Source organism: Enhydra lutris, unplaced genomic scaffold (genome assembly GCF_002288905.1).
Source record: "Enhydra lutris kenyoni isolate GAN:26980312 unplaced genomic scaffold, ASM228890v2 scaffoldscaffold5, whole genome shotgun sequence".
In the NCBI taxonomy this organism is placed as follows: domain Eukaryota; kingdom Metazoa; phylum Chordata; class Mammalia; order Carnivora; family Mustelidae; genus Enhydra; species Enhydra lutris.
In genome coordinates this window covers 33780813-33799140 of record NW_019154089.1, presented here as the reverse complement: position 1 = coordinate 33799140, position 18328 = coordinate 33780813, and the positions used below count along the sequence as shown (strand labels likewise).

Sequence of the window (18328 nt, the reverse complement as noted above, 5' to 3'; positions counted from 1 at the left end):
GTTCTTCACACATAGCATATACCCCTTCTTCACCACTTGACCTCCTATTTGTTCTTCAAGTCTCATATTAAACAGTACTCCTTAGGGGCGCCCAGGTGGCTCAGTCAGTTAAGCATCTGCCCTTGGCTCAGGTCATGATCCTGGAGTCCTGGGATCGAGCCCCGCATCAGGCTCCCTGCTCAGAGGGGAGCCTGCATCTCCCTCTCCCTCTACCCCTCTGCTGCCCCCGCCACCTCATGTGCTCTCTTTCTCTCTCTCAAATAAATAAATAAATCTTTTAAAATAAATAAATAAATGGTACTCCTTAGACCACACACATACCCTGTCCATTTCCTTCATGGTGTTTGTCATAATTTGTAACTATGTATTTATGTGAGTGTCTAGTTTTTTAGTTGTTTAGTTTTTTGCTTCACTTAATAGAAGCAAGATCTCTAAGGACAAACACCATGTCCTTCCTCCCCCCACATTACTTCCTCAGTACTATACACAGTGCCTGGCATTTGAGAGTAACAACAAACATCAACAATAAAGTAATAGCTTCTAACATTGAAAACTTACTAGTTTCAGGCATACTGTTCTAAGATTTTTATAGGTATTCTGTGTGTATTTAATACTTACAACTATCCTGTGAGGTAGATATGATTATTATCCCCATTTTGCAGATGAGAAAACTGAATGGTCAAGTCACTCAGTCATGATTATACGGCTGAAAAGTAGCAGAGCTAGTTTCTACCTCAGGCATTCTGATTCCAACACCTGAACCCTCAACGAGGATATGCTGTGCCTCTATCAGGCACTCCATTGATATTCACTGAAAGAAAAAATGAAAAATATACCAAAATTGCTTAGTTGCAAAACTGAGGTTAAAACTTAAGCTGTTTGATTGATAATCCACTCCTCTCTCTATGCAGAGTGACAGCAAAATGATAGATACCAGCAAAATGCAGTAAAAGAAAGAGAAAGACAAGCAAATTAACAAATTAGTCTGTTGCTGATAAGGACTTGGGGTGGGAAGGAGACTTTATGATGTGGATTGTGGAGTGAAGTGGAAATCATCATTTTAGATTCAGGCAGGACCCCGTAGCAGGTGGAAAAACACTAAATTGGTTGAAGAGTTCTTAAGATAAGGAATCAGGTTCTCCAGAAACATCAAGTGGAATTACAGTTATTATCACTAACAAGTCAGGTGATTCTAATGCTTTGGATGCTGTTTTCCAAACCTGATTTCAAAGTTTAAGTAACCATCAATGTTAGGAAACTACTGATCAGAATTTTAGGAGGAAATCTCTAGAAATGTGCTTTGTTTACTCCTGTGTCCATAGTATGATGGACAGAGCCAGGCACATAGTAAGTGTTCAATAAATATTTAATGATTTAATGGAAAATGCACCCAAACAAATCTGTCAGCAGGATCTGTGAAATTCAAGGCACAATGGGAAACACAAAGAAAAGTAAGTTGGATTCCTCTTCACAGAGAGTTGTTAGTAGGTGTACCCACTAACAACTATCAGTATTCATCACTACCACTATCACTGGGGATTTGCTTTGTCTGGAAGCTATGGTATGTCCTTTTATCATTAGGTCGTTTTCATACTTGCAACAACCTTAAGTGATGGCACGACTACTATTGTCCATCTCCAGATAGAGAAACTGAGGGTTCGAGACGCTAATTCCTTTCCCAAGATAACAAAACCAGGAACTTGTGGAATCAGGATTTGAAGTCAAGTCTGTTTGACTCTGGAATCAACCATGCCAAATGTACCCATCCCATTATTTCAAGCCCCAAATCTATGTGTGAAAGACATGTTGAGACTAGAGAGTTTGCAAATGCGGCTTACCTGGGTCTGAGATATTTCCATTCTTATCCTATTTACTGTTTAGGTAGGTCCCAGATTCACTGACACTTGCCCCTGAAAGACTTGCCAATCACTTAAAACTGGGTTAGCTATTCCCTCCTTTCTGCTCCTATTGGAAACCTTCCTAAGTCCAGTTCATAATTTTTCTACCCCACATCCCGATCATTTATGTTTCCTACTTATTAGTCTTTAAGTTCCCCCAGGATAGCAGTTTATCTTCCCAGGGCCTACACAGTGCCTGGCATATAGCATATCATTTAATAACAATTTATGGAATGACTGAATTTTAAATAGAAATTACCATTATATGGATCCAGGTAATACACAGCAGCATTCAAAGGGAGGAGTACATTCTTAAGCACTAACTGGAACTTAAGGGAAACAGAGTTTTGAAAAGTTGGGGAGGACATGCAGGCAGGGCCACACAGCACTTGAGTAGACATAACAGCCCTGGTGGATGAGTGGAGGGCCACAGTTGGTACCAGAATTAGCATCGCAGCTGGGAAACTCTTGCTGAGGAAGCTGTTGTTTATGTGCTCCATACTGCCCCTATACTGTGCTCAAAGCTCTACAGGCACAAGGCCAGGAGAGACTCAGGAGCGGTGGTCCATCATGGTGGCGAAGCTGAGCCCAGAGCTACATATACAGCTAAAATGTATCCAAATTAGGAAGTAAAGCAATCTGAAGGAAATTCAAAACCCACAACACTTACTGACTGAAATATGCCATATTGCTTATGCAAAGAATAAAAGGTTTGGGAGAACTTATTCTACTAAATCATGATGAAGGAAGAACAAAAGCCAGGGCAAGCAATCTTTTACTCAGAATTACCTAAAGTGGAACTTTATGCCAACCTGAATGGACTCACTGGTTCTAACACCATGAAGAAATTAACAGCCAAGAATTAAAATCCATGATCAGATGAGTGTCGATGACAACGGAAAGAAAAGAACATTTGAAGAATGCTTCCAGATATTTCGAATTATCCATCAGCTTACTACTAGCCCTGAGGATATTCTAATGGTTGTAAAATAGGTCATTAAAGAACTTTCAGAGGATGGTGTCAACTACCTGGAACTAAGGAGCACACCAGAAGTAAAAAGTACAGATTCTACGAAAGACTTAGGCCTGTAGCATTGAGGGTATAAACTGTCCAAATAAGACAACTTAGACATTGATGATAGATATTTGATAGCAATCAAAAAAGATGTCGTTCCTTTGATAGCCAAGGAGACTATGAAACTTGATAAGGAGTTCTGCCTTTCTACTAAGGATATAGTTCGTGGCCTTGGCCTCAGTGGAAACCCTATCACAGGACAAACAAAAGACTCTTAGAACCTCTTTTAGAAGGTAAAAATAAAAGTATGTCTGATGTTAACATTACATCTTTCAGAGATTCCAACCCCCCCCCCCAAAAAAAAACCAAAAAACAAAAAATTAAACTAACAAACAAAAAACCCAAGTACTCCTGGATTTGCTTCCTGACAGAATCTGGCATCGGACATTTCTCAACTCCTCTGAAGGAGGATCCCTGGATCTAGTGACCTTTTGAGACAATACTCGATACCACATGGTAAAGCTTAGGACTTCAGGTTCTCCAGATAACCCCCTGCCCCTCCTTCCCCCAGCTTCCAGGTTGTACCCATTTGTAGAGAAGTGCTGTTCTAAAAATGTAAATATCATTTAGAAATTTTTTTAAAAAGTTGAGTTGAGGGTCATGCAATTATTAAGTTTCCTACCTGTGAATGTTTGGACTATCTGAACCTAGACAAGTTAGTTTTTTTTCTGCTACCAGCATTTTCATCTCTACCTTTGTGATGCCACAAATCAGAATGTTGGGAATCTGAAATGAAGTAATATATTAGGAGCTCAGCAGAGGGCTCTGTTTTTTCTACATACTCAGATGTTTATAATGGTCACTTGCTCCTGTCTTCTAGTATTCTTCTTGTCTTCTAGTATGATCATTAGGGAAGTTTCAGAGAGTAAAGCATTTCAGACGGAAGGACACTTCTGAGTAAAAGCATAGAGATATGATGAAATTTCCTGCCCTTGGGTATAAAGACAATTCCTGGCAAGGTGAGAGAGGCTGTAGATATTTAGTTCAGAGAGAATGATTCCTCTGAGCCAAGCAATCAAATACTGAGAAAATTAGAGAGCTAGTGAGATCACACTCCATTCCTGCTTTTTAAGAGCTAAATGTCTAAATGAAGAGTCCAGTGTATGTCTGAATCCACTGTATGTGTCTGTTCTATTAAATATATAGACAGGGCTCTATAAGGTGGCTGCCATTTTGTTCTCAGGAAGTGGATGCATCAGCCATTTGGTTCTCGGGAATATGGGTTGCTGACTCCTACTCTGGGGAAGAGTGGTGTGTTATTAGCCACTTTTTATCTAGAAGTATAACACCAATTTTGGCTTTGTGTCTGGTCATCTAGTCTTTTCTAAGGTTGCTGGAGTGGAAATGTGAAAAGACGGTATTTGGTCCCTGTGACTAGAACTAAGAAGAGTGGGTGGTATGCACGGTCCCCTAATTGTTCTCCTTGCCTTTGATCTTCACTGAGCCACCTCCTTTCAATCTGTAAGAGCTTACAGAATTAGCCAACTAAAGAATACTTCAGAGTAGGTCATTCCTTCATCTCACTCCTGTGGTGGGTCCCCACAACCAATAAAACTGTGTATCCTTCTCTTTATATCTACTATTTGAGTTTACCCTCCTTTCTATTTCTTTTTTGCCTTACGTCCTTTTGATACACTCCACACTTCTATCACCCTAAACAGCTGGTGGCACCACCTGCCTCCCCCCCAAAAAAGGTCATGTGCATACTATGGTTTTGGCCTCTCTTACTTTCTTCAAACTGTTTTCTTCCACTGAGACTGCCCACATCCTGTTATGACTATTGGGAGTCTGGATATGTGTGGGGTAGATGTAGTAACAACTGGAAAATAATAGGATTATGTGATTTCATGTTTATTGGATTTTTTTCCCCCCGAAAGAGAACCTGTTTGGTTAGCAACTTGGCTTAAAATTTTGTCACTTTAGCAAGAGTATAAGTGGATGGGCTTAGAAATCTCTGTGGGGCTGGGATGGAGAGTGCAATAGACAGAATCTAGGGTTTAAACTTTCTAGTTAAGAATATTATGACCTATGGGGGTACCTGGGTGGCTCAGTTGTTAAGCATCTGCCTTAGGGTCATGGGTCCTGGGATCGAGCCCACATCAGCATCGCTGCTCAGTGAGAAGTCTGCTTTTCCCTTTCCTAGTCCCCCTGCTTGTGTTCCCTCTCTCACTGTCTCTGTCTGTCAAATAAATAAAATCCTTAAAAAGAAAGAAAGAATATTATGATCAATGGAGATAGTGCACACTCTATCCTATGGACATCCCCGTTTAACCAGATTTCAGACTTTAAACAACCTTACAATCTTGGAAGACTTCTAATATATAAATGTGGAATAAAAAGTTTTCTAAGCCAGATGAAAGAATTGCATCTCTCTTGCATCCTGCAGGCAAATGCATGTTGACTGTAAAACTGTGTAAGTGTGAGTTGTGTGATTTCACAGTCTTGGTCATTGGACTTATTAACAACAGATATCAGATGAGAAAAGCAGCAGGTGAGTGTGAAGTGAGCAGTGGCAGCTGACAAAGGAAGGAGTGACAGCAGACAAGGAGGTTAGGACCCAGAGGAGACTCCATGTTCACCAAGGAAAGAAGCCATCTGGACACCAAAGCAAATAAAAACAAAACACCCTAGTACCTCAGGAGTCCTTAAGTTGTCATATACACCAATGCTTACGATCATTAATCAGCAACCAGTTATCATATGCCTACTATGTGCCAGATCCCATTCCAGGATATCCACGGGGGCAGTTTTAAAAAGTATAAAATACAGTGCTCAGCTCTGGAAATATTTATCATCTACAACACTACCATATCGGCCAAGGTGATGTTCTGTATACTAAGCTCTTTTTACAAAAGCAGGGCATGTACAGAGCCTACTAGGAAGTCTTTCTCTACAAAACATTTAAAATTATTTAGCCGCTCACAAGATAAATTTGTTTACTCCTTTCTCAAAGATACCATTTCCTGACAATGCTAGTAATGGAAACATTTCAGAATAATGACCTCGTAAAGTTGACACAGCCGTCTCTCTGTGCAGACTTCGATAACACACGGTCATGACCTCACTCACTCCAGAGGCACGTCTTAACAGCTTGATAGGACTATGGTCAGAAATACAGTTTGGTTCAAATGTTTTCCCTCCTAACTGTTAACTTACTTAATGAAAGGGAGTGTCTCATTAAAGGGTATATTTTTCCTGAGATTCTGCAGGGATGAGACCATGGCCCCTATGGGACATTAGACAAAAGAGTTGGATTTTGAGCTAGATCAGGAACCCCCAAATTCATCCTTGTACTTAAATCATTTAAACTCTTTGGTTATTTTATTCCATCAAGCCAGTCATTTAGAATGGAGGAAGATCTTACTCATTCCAAAAGGCTGATTTAGGGCATTTTCCCTGGGGAAGAACATCCTCTATAATCAGGCAGTGACAAAGTCCCTGGTACTGCTGGAAGATAAGGATCACTGCGCATGTCATAGGGAATGTGTTGGTGAGGGTAATCGTGATGGAGGCCTTATACAAGCAGCAGGCAGAACGAGGGTCAACCACTCATTTAAAATGGAAAGGGAATGTGTATGTTTAGCCCACTGTCCACCAAATTTATTTTAGGATAAGTACAATGAAAGCAGAAGAAAATGAAGAGTGGGAAATGCTACAACTGGTGGGCCTTTCTGGCCTCTTAAAATCTGAGCCAGGCTAGGAAAAAATAGGGTGAGAATACTGAATTTGGAGTCAGGAAATGTAAGTTCAGTACAGGTTCTGTTGTTATACCCTCACTGTTTGACTTTGAGGGCACCATTTCCCCTTCCTAGAGCATTCACCTCTTGCCAATGATGGAAAGGATTAAATGAAGCCTCAGTGGTTTTTTGGTTTTTTTTGTTTTTTGGGTTTTTTTACTCCTGGCATTCTAGGGTTCAGTAATAAGCTGAAACAAGGATCTTATTTTTTAATGTGTAATCCACAATGAAGTATATACAGTGAAGTGACCTATAAATTCTGCTTAAATCTAAATGTGAATTAGATGCAAATACACACTAAAAAATTAGGGTGAAATCATTACTCTGTGTAGATTAGGAAGTATAATGTGATTCTTTTGTAGGGGGAAGAATTAATTTTATACAGGCTGAAGTAAGCATTAAAAAATGTAGGGAGAACCAGACACTACTATAGTCTGGGTTTTCTTTCTCTTTGGTGAGATTTTTCTTTTCTATTTTTGTGCCCACGGTTAAGGGATGAATGTCTGTGGGATTCTACATGGGGCTATGGCATAAGCACTTAGAAGAGTAACAGATCATGCGAGCATAGTCATAAGCAATGATACCATCTACGATTTATATGATCCAGCGGACCTCAGTGTTTATGGTCTCTGGTCAACCAGGCATATAACCTACCTGTCCTGAGAGGAAGGAAAATTTAGCCAGTTGTTACATATGAACTTGAGCTGAGAAAATAGTTCAGGAGCCCAGGAACTTGTCCTTACTGGGTGCCACCACCAGTGTTAGCACTTGACAGATTGTCTTTCATTTAATCCATAGACTAGAAGCTCCCTTTCAGAATATATTTTTTAAACATTATTTGCTTTCCTGATTCCTATTAGTAAAATGGGGAAATTGAGTCTTGGATGGGTTAAGTAAGGTCTCACAGCCAGTAAATGGTATAAGCTGAGTATGAAAACTTCTCTGACTCCAAGGCCAGTTCCCTTCCACAGTACCACGTTGCATTCGGGGAGTTCTGCTTCCACTCTACTTCTGACTTTATTTGGCTATGGTACCTAAAAAAAGTCACTGACGTTCTTAAATCTGTCTTTCATCTGTTAAAAAATCATAAAAGTCAGCCAACCAAAATTGGATATATGGCCTCCACTCTTCTTCCATGGTCTGTGTATGATCTTTACAGGGCCACAGTTAAGTCATTGGGAATGGTGCCTCTTGCAGTCATGAAAACATGGTGGCCTTGGATTTAATAGGTCCGTGTACAACCTAAAGCTTTGTAAACTGTATTGTATTTACAAATCTGCGTTGTGTTAAGAGTCCAAAGCTTTCCTGAGGCTGTCAATGAAATCTGTATCCCCAAATGCCTAAAAACATTCTGATTAGTAGGTCTCCTGATGATGTCTTCTAACTCAAAGCATCTGTAGCAATCTGGAATAAATTAATGTTTAGTACATGAAGGGAGCTCAAAGGCAGAACTGACACTTGTGTCAGAGACTATGTGGTATCATGGAAAGGGACCTGGCAAAGAATTGAGGATTCTGGGTCCTGGTTTACCCTGCCTTGTCATTCAAAGAGAGATGCTAATTCCTGCCTGCCTCCTCACTAAAGCAGTTATTATAAGAATCAAATGTGGTAATATGGATGAAAACACTCTGAAAAAACATAAAGTATCTTGCAAACTTATGATATTAACTGTGAGATATTAAAATATCAAGTCATTTCACTAGTTGTCAACTGAGAAAGGGGGAAAATTGCAGGCTCCATCAGCAAAAGTTAGAAACCCTGCTTTTTCATCCTTCAGCAAGGTCCTGCAGCTGATACTTATGTGTAAACTTCCTTGACTTTAATGAGAATTGGTTGCAAACACAGCATGCAGGATTTAAATAGAGATCACTGTCTCTCTTGGAGCAGATTAAAGAGAACTTCAAGTTTCTTCTCTAGGCCAGAGTGCTCCTCTTTTATCTCCTTTCTGCCCTTAGTTAGTGATTCTCAAAGGATGGCCCAGGACCAGCAGCAGAGCATCATCAGGGAACACGACAGAAATGCAGATTCTCAAGCCATACCCCATGCTAGGTTTCATGGCACTGGAGACAAAGAATATGACCCTCTTTTAAGGAGTGCAACCCTCTCAAGATGCAGAAAGTATAGATACCTTTGGTACCGTTGGCAACTGATGAGCAACATGATCCAGATTTAAATCGTTCATATGTAAAACTAGTTCCATGGTAAGCGGTCTTCCCTGAGCCTCACAGTTACGGAACATAACAAGAAAGATGAAAAGAGCTAATGTTTACTGAGTGTTTGTCATATTCTTAGCACTATTTTAAGTGATTTTTATGCATTAATGGTACTACATATTTTAGCTATTTACTGTATCAGGACTTTGACAGGCTCTGAAAATACAACTGTGAAATGTAACTGTCCTCAAGGAGCTCACTCACCACTGGGGGTTATTAGAAGAAGGGGGCCCATAGCTGTCCCAACAAGAAGGACCATGGAAGAATCCATTCAGAGGGTTTTCCAAGACCTAGTGGGACAGCTACACTGGGCTTTATGTGAGGAGAGGTTTCTTAGAGGACAAAACACCTAATTTTAGGCCTCCAAAGGAGAGGAGGAACCGTGACTTCACAGTGAGCAAAACTGGGATTTGGGGCATGTGGACAACTGCTCTCCGAGTCACATAGCAAGTAAGTGGGAGTGCTGGAACTTGAATTCAGGTCGGTCCAGTTCCAAACCCTTTGCTTTTAACCATTAAGGCTAAGCCAGAAAATAGGTTTTATTGAGCCTGTCAATTCTGAGAAATTGGTAGTGGCTTCCAGGCATGCTGATGATGAGGGCTCTGAGGACTTGACCGGACTAAACTGGAAGGAATGCCATGATCAATTAGTGATGTCTGCCTTGGGTGCAGAAGAGGGGAGTATGTGTGTCATGCATTTGCTGACCCTGCACTGCAGAGTACTACCTCCAGGACTTAGCACAAAGAGAGACAGACCTGCAGAGCTGGTTCTTATTCGTGTCAGATTGTCTCTGACTTTAAGGAACTTATAGCTCAACAGCGTCAGCAGGGGCTTATTATATGTTACTAAGAGGTACTACTGACAGCTCAGGATGTTACGAGCTGATGGAGCGTTCAGTGAGAAAGAGAATAAGGTTTTCTTTTTTTTTTTTTTGAGTGAAGACACTGATTAAGAGTGAAAAACAAACAGCAATAAAGAGCAATCAATCTTACTAATCCATTAATCTTCAAAATTTGTAAGCCAATTCTGTTTTCATTCTTTACCACTGTTACTTCCATCAACATGGAAGGTGTTGATATAATAGAAAATGGCACTGTTAGCAAGTAATGGGATCCATATTGTCAAGTCAGCGCCCTTGTGCCCAGGGGAAACTTAAATTTAGAAATGCCACCCAAAAAATATGCATTCAACATACCTAGTGGCTCATCTTTGGAGCAGTATGGTAGTTGATACCAATCATGGATTGAGAAGGTGGCTTTTTAAGGCAAAGATTACAAGAAGTTAGTGCCAGTTTGCTTCACACATGGTTTATGATGTTGGTAAGATGGCGCATGAGCCCTTCGAAGGCTAATCACATACTGTTTCCCCAGTATAAATAAACCAACGTATTTGGATTGAAGTAACAACAACAACTGGTTCTCATAATCTAAGGGACACAAATGAGTATGATCAAATCAGTCAACAGTTGGAAATGATTTCCAGATCAATTTCCTTTGCAAAAAGTCTCTTTCACTTCTCCCGAATGCACCTTCACAATTTAACTGTTACAAGCACTTTTATCCTTGACATTAAAAATGTTTTAAAAATGACTCATGCATTGGATATAGAGACAAAAGGACAAGATGACCTCTCCCCAAAACCCAAGGTCAGAGCTGTTTGCCATCTGGGCATTTCTCCCCAGGAAGGCTGTGGGAACAATTATCTCTCACTAACCATGACTTGGCAAGCAACGTGCCCCCCCAGACCCTCACTGGTGGTTAAGGGCAACCTTGGTTGTCATCACCTGAACAAGCAGGAGGTGAGGACGTAAGCCTCAGCAGTCCCCCACTCTAGGGCTCCGCCTACTTTTTGTGCTCTCTTAAAGCCTGACCCCCGGTCATCAGAAACTAGCTTCTTACTGGCTGCCCCTCCCTCAAGGCATTTACATCAGAGATGATGGGGGCGAGGGAGCTTATCATCTTAAAGCCCATCTACCTTGCTTCCGAAGATAAGATGTGACAGTACCAGAAATCAAAACTTTTCTCTGGTCAAGTCAAGCTGACCAGTACAGAATTATCTCTGATTCATTTCACATTTTAAACATTCTCTGAAGCCTCAACAAGGAGACACTGGACAATAGAAGAGGCTCTGGGGCACAGACTGATAAGAGCTTCACCTTTTCTCATTCCTACCAGGTTAGGTAATCGTGCTGAGAACTATGAAAAACAGCCTCTATATACCCGGACCACATGTCCTAGTCTCCTCTATGGACAGATCTCAGCAAGAAGAAGGTGTTCTGGAGTCCAAAGTTTGAGGACACCAGTTTTGATTCCATGTTAAATGGAAAGAGGAGAAGAACCATGTAAAGATTTGCATTTTAATACATTCAGGATCCAGAAGCTTCTCCTGTGCTGGGGTCCTGATCCGTTCATGCAGCAGAGAACTACCAAGTTAGTTCTGAGAAACTACCTTATTGGTTACACAATTTATTCATGTTCTTCCCCCTGGTGGGGCTTCTGGGTATGCATCCCTAATGCATCTCTATTCTGTGAAGCTTAGCTGTGTGCTGTCATTTGTCCCATCCTTTTCTCTTTACTTCTGGTACGTGGGCTGTTTTCTCCTCCATTCCATGAAGAGAGACACAACCCAGTGCTTTGGGTGGAGGAGCCCAGTGCTGCTGGTAGGACGAGAGCTGGTTTCCATGCCTATTTCTGGCAATAGCATGTGTGACTTTGGACAAGTATCTTTCCCTGTGCCAGCAGCCCAGAACTGGCTGATCCGTAAGGAGCCTTTCCAGCCCTAACACTCTAGACTTAGTGGGAACTGGAATTCTGGGTTCAACTGAGTTCAGGGTAACCAACAGTTGCCAGCTGCCTTCCTCTTTGGCAGCGAGCACAATGCCGGGCCCTGCAGGGGCTGTGCTCCCATCAGAAGGCTCTGTCTGATAACACGGCACTCACAGGCGAGCAGGGAGTAGGATGAGAAGAGCAAGTTTACGGGTATCTCCAGCACACAGCAGAACACACTGTGTGCTGTGAGCAAAGTACAAATGTTTATGGGGTCTGAAAGCGGCAGGAATCGCATCTGTTTACGAAAAGTCAGAATAACACTTCATGGTATTTCAGATGAGCCTTGGCAGAGAGAATTCAAACAGGAAGCAGCATCGTTTCCATAGCAACATTTACTATGCAGGTAAATGTCTGTGCCAGGTAGTTTGAGCAGGTAGTTTGTGAGCACTTTGTACATAAAAGTTCTTTGACTCCTCTCATTGTTTTGACACAGAAACTATGATTATTCCCACTCTGCATATGGAGAAACTGAGGCACAGACTGTCTAAGCAACAGGCTTAGGCTCACACCACAAGCCAGTAGCAAGTGACAAGCGCCAGGATTCAAACTCAGGTGATCTCATGCTTAGTTCCACTATCAGCCTAGATCCAGGCTCCACCAACATTCACATATGGGAAGTCTCTGAATCTGGAGACTGGAGAACACAGAAGGCCTGACCGCGAAGATGAGCCGTGGAACCCAGGGCAAGTCCTCCGGAGCCTCAAACTGCCAGTTTCTTATCAGTGACATGGCAGTGATAAGTACTTGTCTCACTGAGTTATGATTATTCAGCAAAACAGCAGGATAAAATTACTTTTTAAAATGATACAAAGTCCTATATAATTTTTAAAAATAGAGGAAAGCAGAAAGAGCAATGCGAACAAAAGTTGAGAGGCGGTAGAGCATAAGGTGTATTTGGGTACACATGCAGGGCAGAGTGCTTGTGCAGTGTGCTCTGTAAGTGTACCTGCCAGGTCAGGGTAGGGTCTCTTCCCCATGCCTGCACCTTGATGATTTCCATCCACGGTCTTGCTTTATCTCATCTCTGGTAGCTGCACTAGGCCTTAACTCTGCTCTCTCCATGTGAGGAATGGGAAATCCAGCTCATTTTCCTTGTGCTTTGTATCGCCGGCACTCACTCCGGAATGCCAGTGTGATTCCCATCAGCAAGAGTTCACTGGCAGCATTTGACCGGGAGGACTGGACCCCTAACTGGCAAGACTAATATAGACGTCGGCGTGTCACTTTGAGCAGCATTAGCTCATGTAGGAGTGACAGTAAGGGACGGTCAGAGTGGAGTGGAAACTTGTCTGTCTAGAGACATAGACTCATCCCAGCAATGTCTGTGCAGCAAGATATGCTACTGTCATCGCAATCTGGGCAAAGCAACATCATTAGATGGTGCCCGGGTTACCATGGGGACAGATGGGGAAGGTGGAGGGGCGCACAGTGGTTCAATCCAAGAAAATGGAAACCGCTCAAGGGATACCCAGTAGGAGATACACTGGACTGGGCTCAGAAGAGTACCAACTGGCCAGATTTGTGGCTGATTGACACTGGAAATCTCACTTCACTCCCCTGAGCTTCTATTTTCTATAAAACAACACAATTGATAAAGATGCTCTCGAAAGCACCTTGGATTCCAAAAGCCTGAAAACGTGCAAGTTATTTTTTTTTTTAAGCAGAAACTTAACTACAGCTATTCTTAGGCTCCCAACCAGAAGCTACATGTGATTTTTCACGTTCTATGAACTGCAGAGGTAAGGTCTTCAGTTGCACGTGGCTCTTATCTCGCCAGTGGTGGGATGATGTTGTTTATGAAGCATCATGGCAACAGTAGCATCTGTAGCAACAGACACCATGGTAGCCAGGAGCTGTGTGCTGAGAACACATTTTAAATGCAATTAATTCTCAAAGCGGCATCATTAGGTGGATACTATTATTTTTGCAATACAGATAAGGAAGCAAAGATTCCAGGGTTACTCAGTAACTTGTCCAAGAGACAGACGGGAATTTTGTCCACTGTCAAACCCTTACTCTTAACCACTCGGATATCCAGCCAGGAGAGAACATAGGCATGTGAACCTCAGGATCCCAGGTGGCCCCTTAAAGCCTCTCTGCCTTGAAAAATGATCTCTGAAGATTTCTTTATAAGAGTCAGAAACATTATTCCCCAGGAAGGAAGAAGGAAGTGACTAACTCCAGGGTGAGAGAATAGAATAAGCCGTTCTTTCCCCCAAGTGAACTCTGATGACGCCAAAGAGCACAGGCTTGCCTTGGAAGAAAGAGGACCATGGGGACAAGAGTGGCCTGGGAGAAGGGCAGTTGTCTCACCTGCTCAGTTGTCTGAAAGTTGTCCCACACTGGAGTCCCCAACCTTGCCTGACATTGATCAGTGGCCCTGACCATGGGAAGGGCACAAGGAAAAGTATACTGGAGGGGGTCGGGGGTAGGGGTCACAGCTGATAGAGCAGACAGGATGGAGAAACCAGCTGCATGTACCAGCCTCACCTAGAAAGCATCTGTTCCCAAAGTACTATTAAGTGCCAGGTCCACAGAGAGATTGCTAAGACATAGCTCCTTCCTTAACAGAAGGGCGTGTTGTAAAAGATGAGAGACAAATCCAGGCGTGGCTAGCAGGAATGTAAGACACTAAGTGCCAAAATGAGAGTCTGAACAACTTGCTTTGTGTGTAAAGGGAGGACCAGACACAATTAACTCCAGCACAGCTCAGAAAAGTTCTAAGTGCACTAATGGAACTGTGAGCTAAGAGGCCAGGAAGTGGATTGACCCTGACGGAGGTTCTCACAGAAGCTGTGGTATTTGAGTGGATCTTGAAGGACTGGAATGAGTGGAAAGGGTGTGATGAAATTCTCATCATCACAGGGAAATAGGTATAAGGAGGCATGTCGGTTTGTCTGTTGGCTTTTCTGAAGGGAGGATGGCTACAAGCATGGAGTTGAAGTGTAGACTGATCTAGTTGTGATTCCCCGGGGGATTGGCCATGCCTGCATGACCTTGAACCCTTGTATCTTCATCTATAAATGGAGATGCTAATACCTTCTTCATGAGATTGTTATAAAGAATAAAGAAATTAATGCATATGTTTAATAATGCAAATATTTAGTAAATGCTCAACAAACAATAGCTTTTACTCTGTGTTATTGCTGCTGTGAACATTATCTGGCTCCTCCAGGTGACATCTGAAGTTAACCAACCACTACTGGGTAACTTAAAAATGAACTAAATGCACCTACATATTCATTTGCCTTTGCCTTTACCCCCTTCGCATTTTCCCTCTCCCCAGATCCTTGCATAGCCAGTACGTCTGCCCACTTTGAATCTGAGCTTTGATTTTCTGTTTTGTGTGCTGGTTTTCTTGTCCATATGGTAGACCAAATTACTGAGTTTCGTGTTTTAGCTTCTTCATGCGGTATAGTTCTGTACTGGACGGGGCACACTTTGTAGTATTTTCAGACCGAGGAGCGAATGCACAAGACCACTACCATGGTCCACTTCCTGAGCAGGGCCCTTGGTGGTCAGCAGCCCAGCCTTGCTCTGGCACCTGTTCATCACCTTGCAGCTGAAAATCATCAGAGAATGTTGGAATTGTAAAGAATTCCCACCAGATCTTTTGTTTTACCAACAAGAACTTTGAGGCCCAGAAATAGGAAGAGCCTAGTCAAGTTTCTACATAGAGACAGGCAGGATAGGCTGGTACTCTAGACCCCAAGTTGGGGACTGACAGGCCAGTATACCCTGGAGGACTTCAAATGACCTTTCTGTCTTTTTTCTGTAGACATAGGCCTTGAGGAGGCCAAAGATATGATTCCTTCCCTCCCTAATCCTCCTTCCACGTCTCTCCTGGCTTTGAGTGAAGCTGGAAGCAGCAGCCCTCCTAGAAGTCCATGTTGCATATGCAGCTCCCTCTCCTACAAGGCATCCTCAGGACGCCTGTCCTGGCACTGTGTGCTGACTTGGGGCCTTCACAGCTTGGAGCCTAGATGACAGCCAATGAGGGGCAAAGGTGGGAAACACTGGGGCACCTGGGTGGCTCAGTTGGTTAAGCCTCTGCCTTCAGCTCAGGTCATAATTCCAGGATCCTGGGATCGAGCCCCACATTGGGCTCTCTGCTCGGCGGGGAGCCTGCTTCCCCCCTTCTCTCTCTCTGCCTGCCTCTCTGCCTACTTGTGATCTCTATCAAATAAATAAATAAAATCTTAAGAAAAAAAAGATGGGAAACACTTTAAACTGCCTCAGCATTGAAGAACTGAGGAACAGGTAGGTAATATCTGTAATGACTGACTCTGTAGAGAGTTAATAATAATGAGACCCTAAGGCTTTCCTTCTCCTGCTCTCCTGAGACCAAGGATTTAAGTACCTTTAATCCTAGTGCTGGTGACTAGGTCAAGGAGGATTCTGAAGCCGCACCTGGGCTCCATGGATATGATGCTAGGATATGGGGGCACGGGATCTTATGTGATACATTATGGGGAAAATAAGAACCAAGGGACATTCTAGTGTAATGAGGGAAGGGGACTCATGAACCACTTGTAAAAACTGTACAAGAGAAAATAAAAAATTCTATAGGAGAAGTACAGCATGCTCATTGTACATGTACAATGTACATTCAGAAGAAAAGGCAGTTCTTACTCAGGAAGGAGGACAGGACAGACAAGTGAGATTGACCCAGGGCTCCACACTCAGCAGGGAATCTGCTTGAGATTCTCTCTCTCCCTCTCCCTCTGCTCCTCCCCCACTCATGCTGCTCTCTCTCTCTCTCTTTCAAATAAATAAATAAATAAATCTTCCAAAAAATATGTTTACATCCTTGGTCTCAGGAGAGCAGAAAGAAGACCCCAGAGTCTCCTCATTTTTATCAACTGTCTACAGTGCCAGTCATCACAAACACTCCCTACCTGCCTTCTCCTTATTTCCCCCAAAATGACTGATAGGTTGAATCAATCAATAAGTTAATTACTCAGTGAATGTCATGGTGTTAGAGATGTTAAAAGATGATTCAGCATAATAGTAAGAACTCACATTGTGGAATCAGACATTTTGAATTCTAGCTCTCCCATGGTTGGTCCTGTGATGTCCACTGACCTGTGCCTCAGTCCTTCTTTTATAAAATAATGATAATCATAATCATAATAGTGCATACCCTCTGGGGATGCTACAGAGTTTAAAAGACTGAATGAAATACAGACTATTTCCTGGCATCAAAGTGCTCAATATATGCAAGCAGCTATCAGCAATACTAGAAATCATTGTCGTCGTCGTCGTCATCATCATCATCATCATTGTTTGTTGCCACTGTCATTATGCTGGTGACCAGAATCCCCAAATCCTAAATCAACCCCTCTCTTCCCTTAGATATAAGAGGCAGATATATAGCTGGAAGACCCATGGAAGCTTCTTTCCTCAAGGCAGTCACCAGATCTCGGCTCTCTGGATCTCAGCACTATGGGGACTAGAAGAGACCAACCCAAAGTAGTGGGTGGCCAGGGAAGATTTTTGCCCAGTGTCTCAGATAAGACAGATCCAAGCTTTCCCCTACCTCATATCTTCAGATAAGGCCCCTCCTACCCATACTCAAAAGCAGCTTCAGGCTTCACATCTCCCCAAAGATGTACACCCAGGAGAGATTTCATAGCTCTAGCACCACAGACCACAACTGGCCTTGCCATCTGCATACCTGTCTTGGAGGAGGCACTGGGGAATGGGATCATCCTAAAGCAACAAATGGCCCCAGGAAGGAGGGTGGGGGGCAGCGTGGCAGTGGTGGTGGCTGTATGGCCTGTGTGGGTGTGAAGGAAGTCAATAATGTAACCCTCTAAGCTATGTGTAGAATGTATGGAAGAAACCAGAACTTGAAATGTAGACATAGTTATCGGTAATGTGATTGGTTGGAAAGAACTGGATCGGCAAATGACCATGCTTACATAATCCATGTCCATCCTCTTACAGTTGAGCAAACCAAAGTCCTCACTTGAGGGAGAGAGTCCTCTCACTTGTTGATTCATTTACTTGGCACTGGTTGTACTTCTCAATGCTATGCACTAGGTCAGCATCCTTAGAAAAGGAGAAAGAGGTCCTGCTTTCAAAACGTAGGGCCTTAAATTAAGAGGAACAGATAATTAACAAGCCAACGATCAACAGATGCAGTGAAATCTCTCGTAACCAACTTCCCTTCAGCCATCTTTTTGGATTAATCTGCATTCTCCATTCTCTCTGTAAACACCCCAAGTACACTCTGGGACTTCGTTGGAAATGTGCTAGGAATCAGTTCTGTTATTTCCAAACCTATTTATATGTCTGTTTTTACTGTATTTGGGCAATGTAACTAAAAATTATGTAAGCTGGTGAAACACAACTGCAGAACAAAGTTGTTCTCTGTCTTTGGAAAATAAATTAAATACTTTGGAAAGTTGCTAAGATGAATCACCAAACACATTGTAATATTAGGTGTAGGTGAGACAAGTATTTAAAAAAAAAAAAACTGGGAAAGGGGCACCTGGGTGGCTCAGTGGGTTAGGCCTCTACCTTCAGCTCAGGTCATGACTTCAGGGTTCTGAGATCGAGCCCAGCATTGGGC

The 18328-nt window shown here is 42.6% G+C and overlaps 1 protein-coding gene and 1 pseudogene across 3 annotated transcripts in view; both read left to right on the top strand.

The window, feature by feature from the left end:
- Positions 1–18328, top strand: part of LOC111140968 (glutamate ionotropic receptor AMPA type subunit 1) — a 304242-nt gene that overhangs the window by 118593 nt on the left and 167321 nt on the right. The window lies entirely within an intron of this gene.
- On the top strand, positions 2636–3461 carry LOC111140970 (annotated as a pseudogene).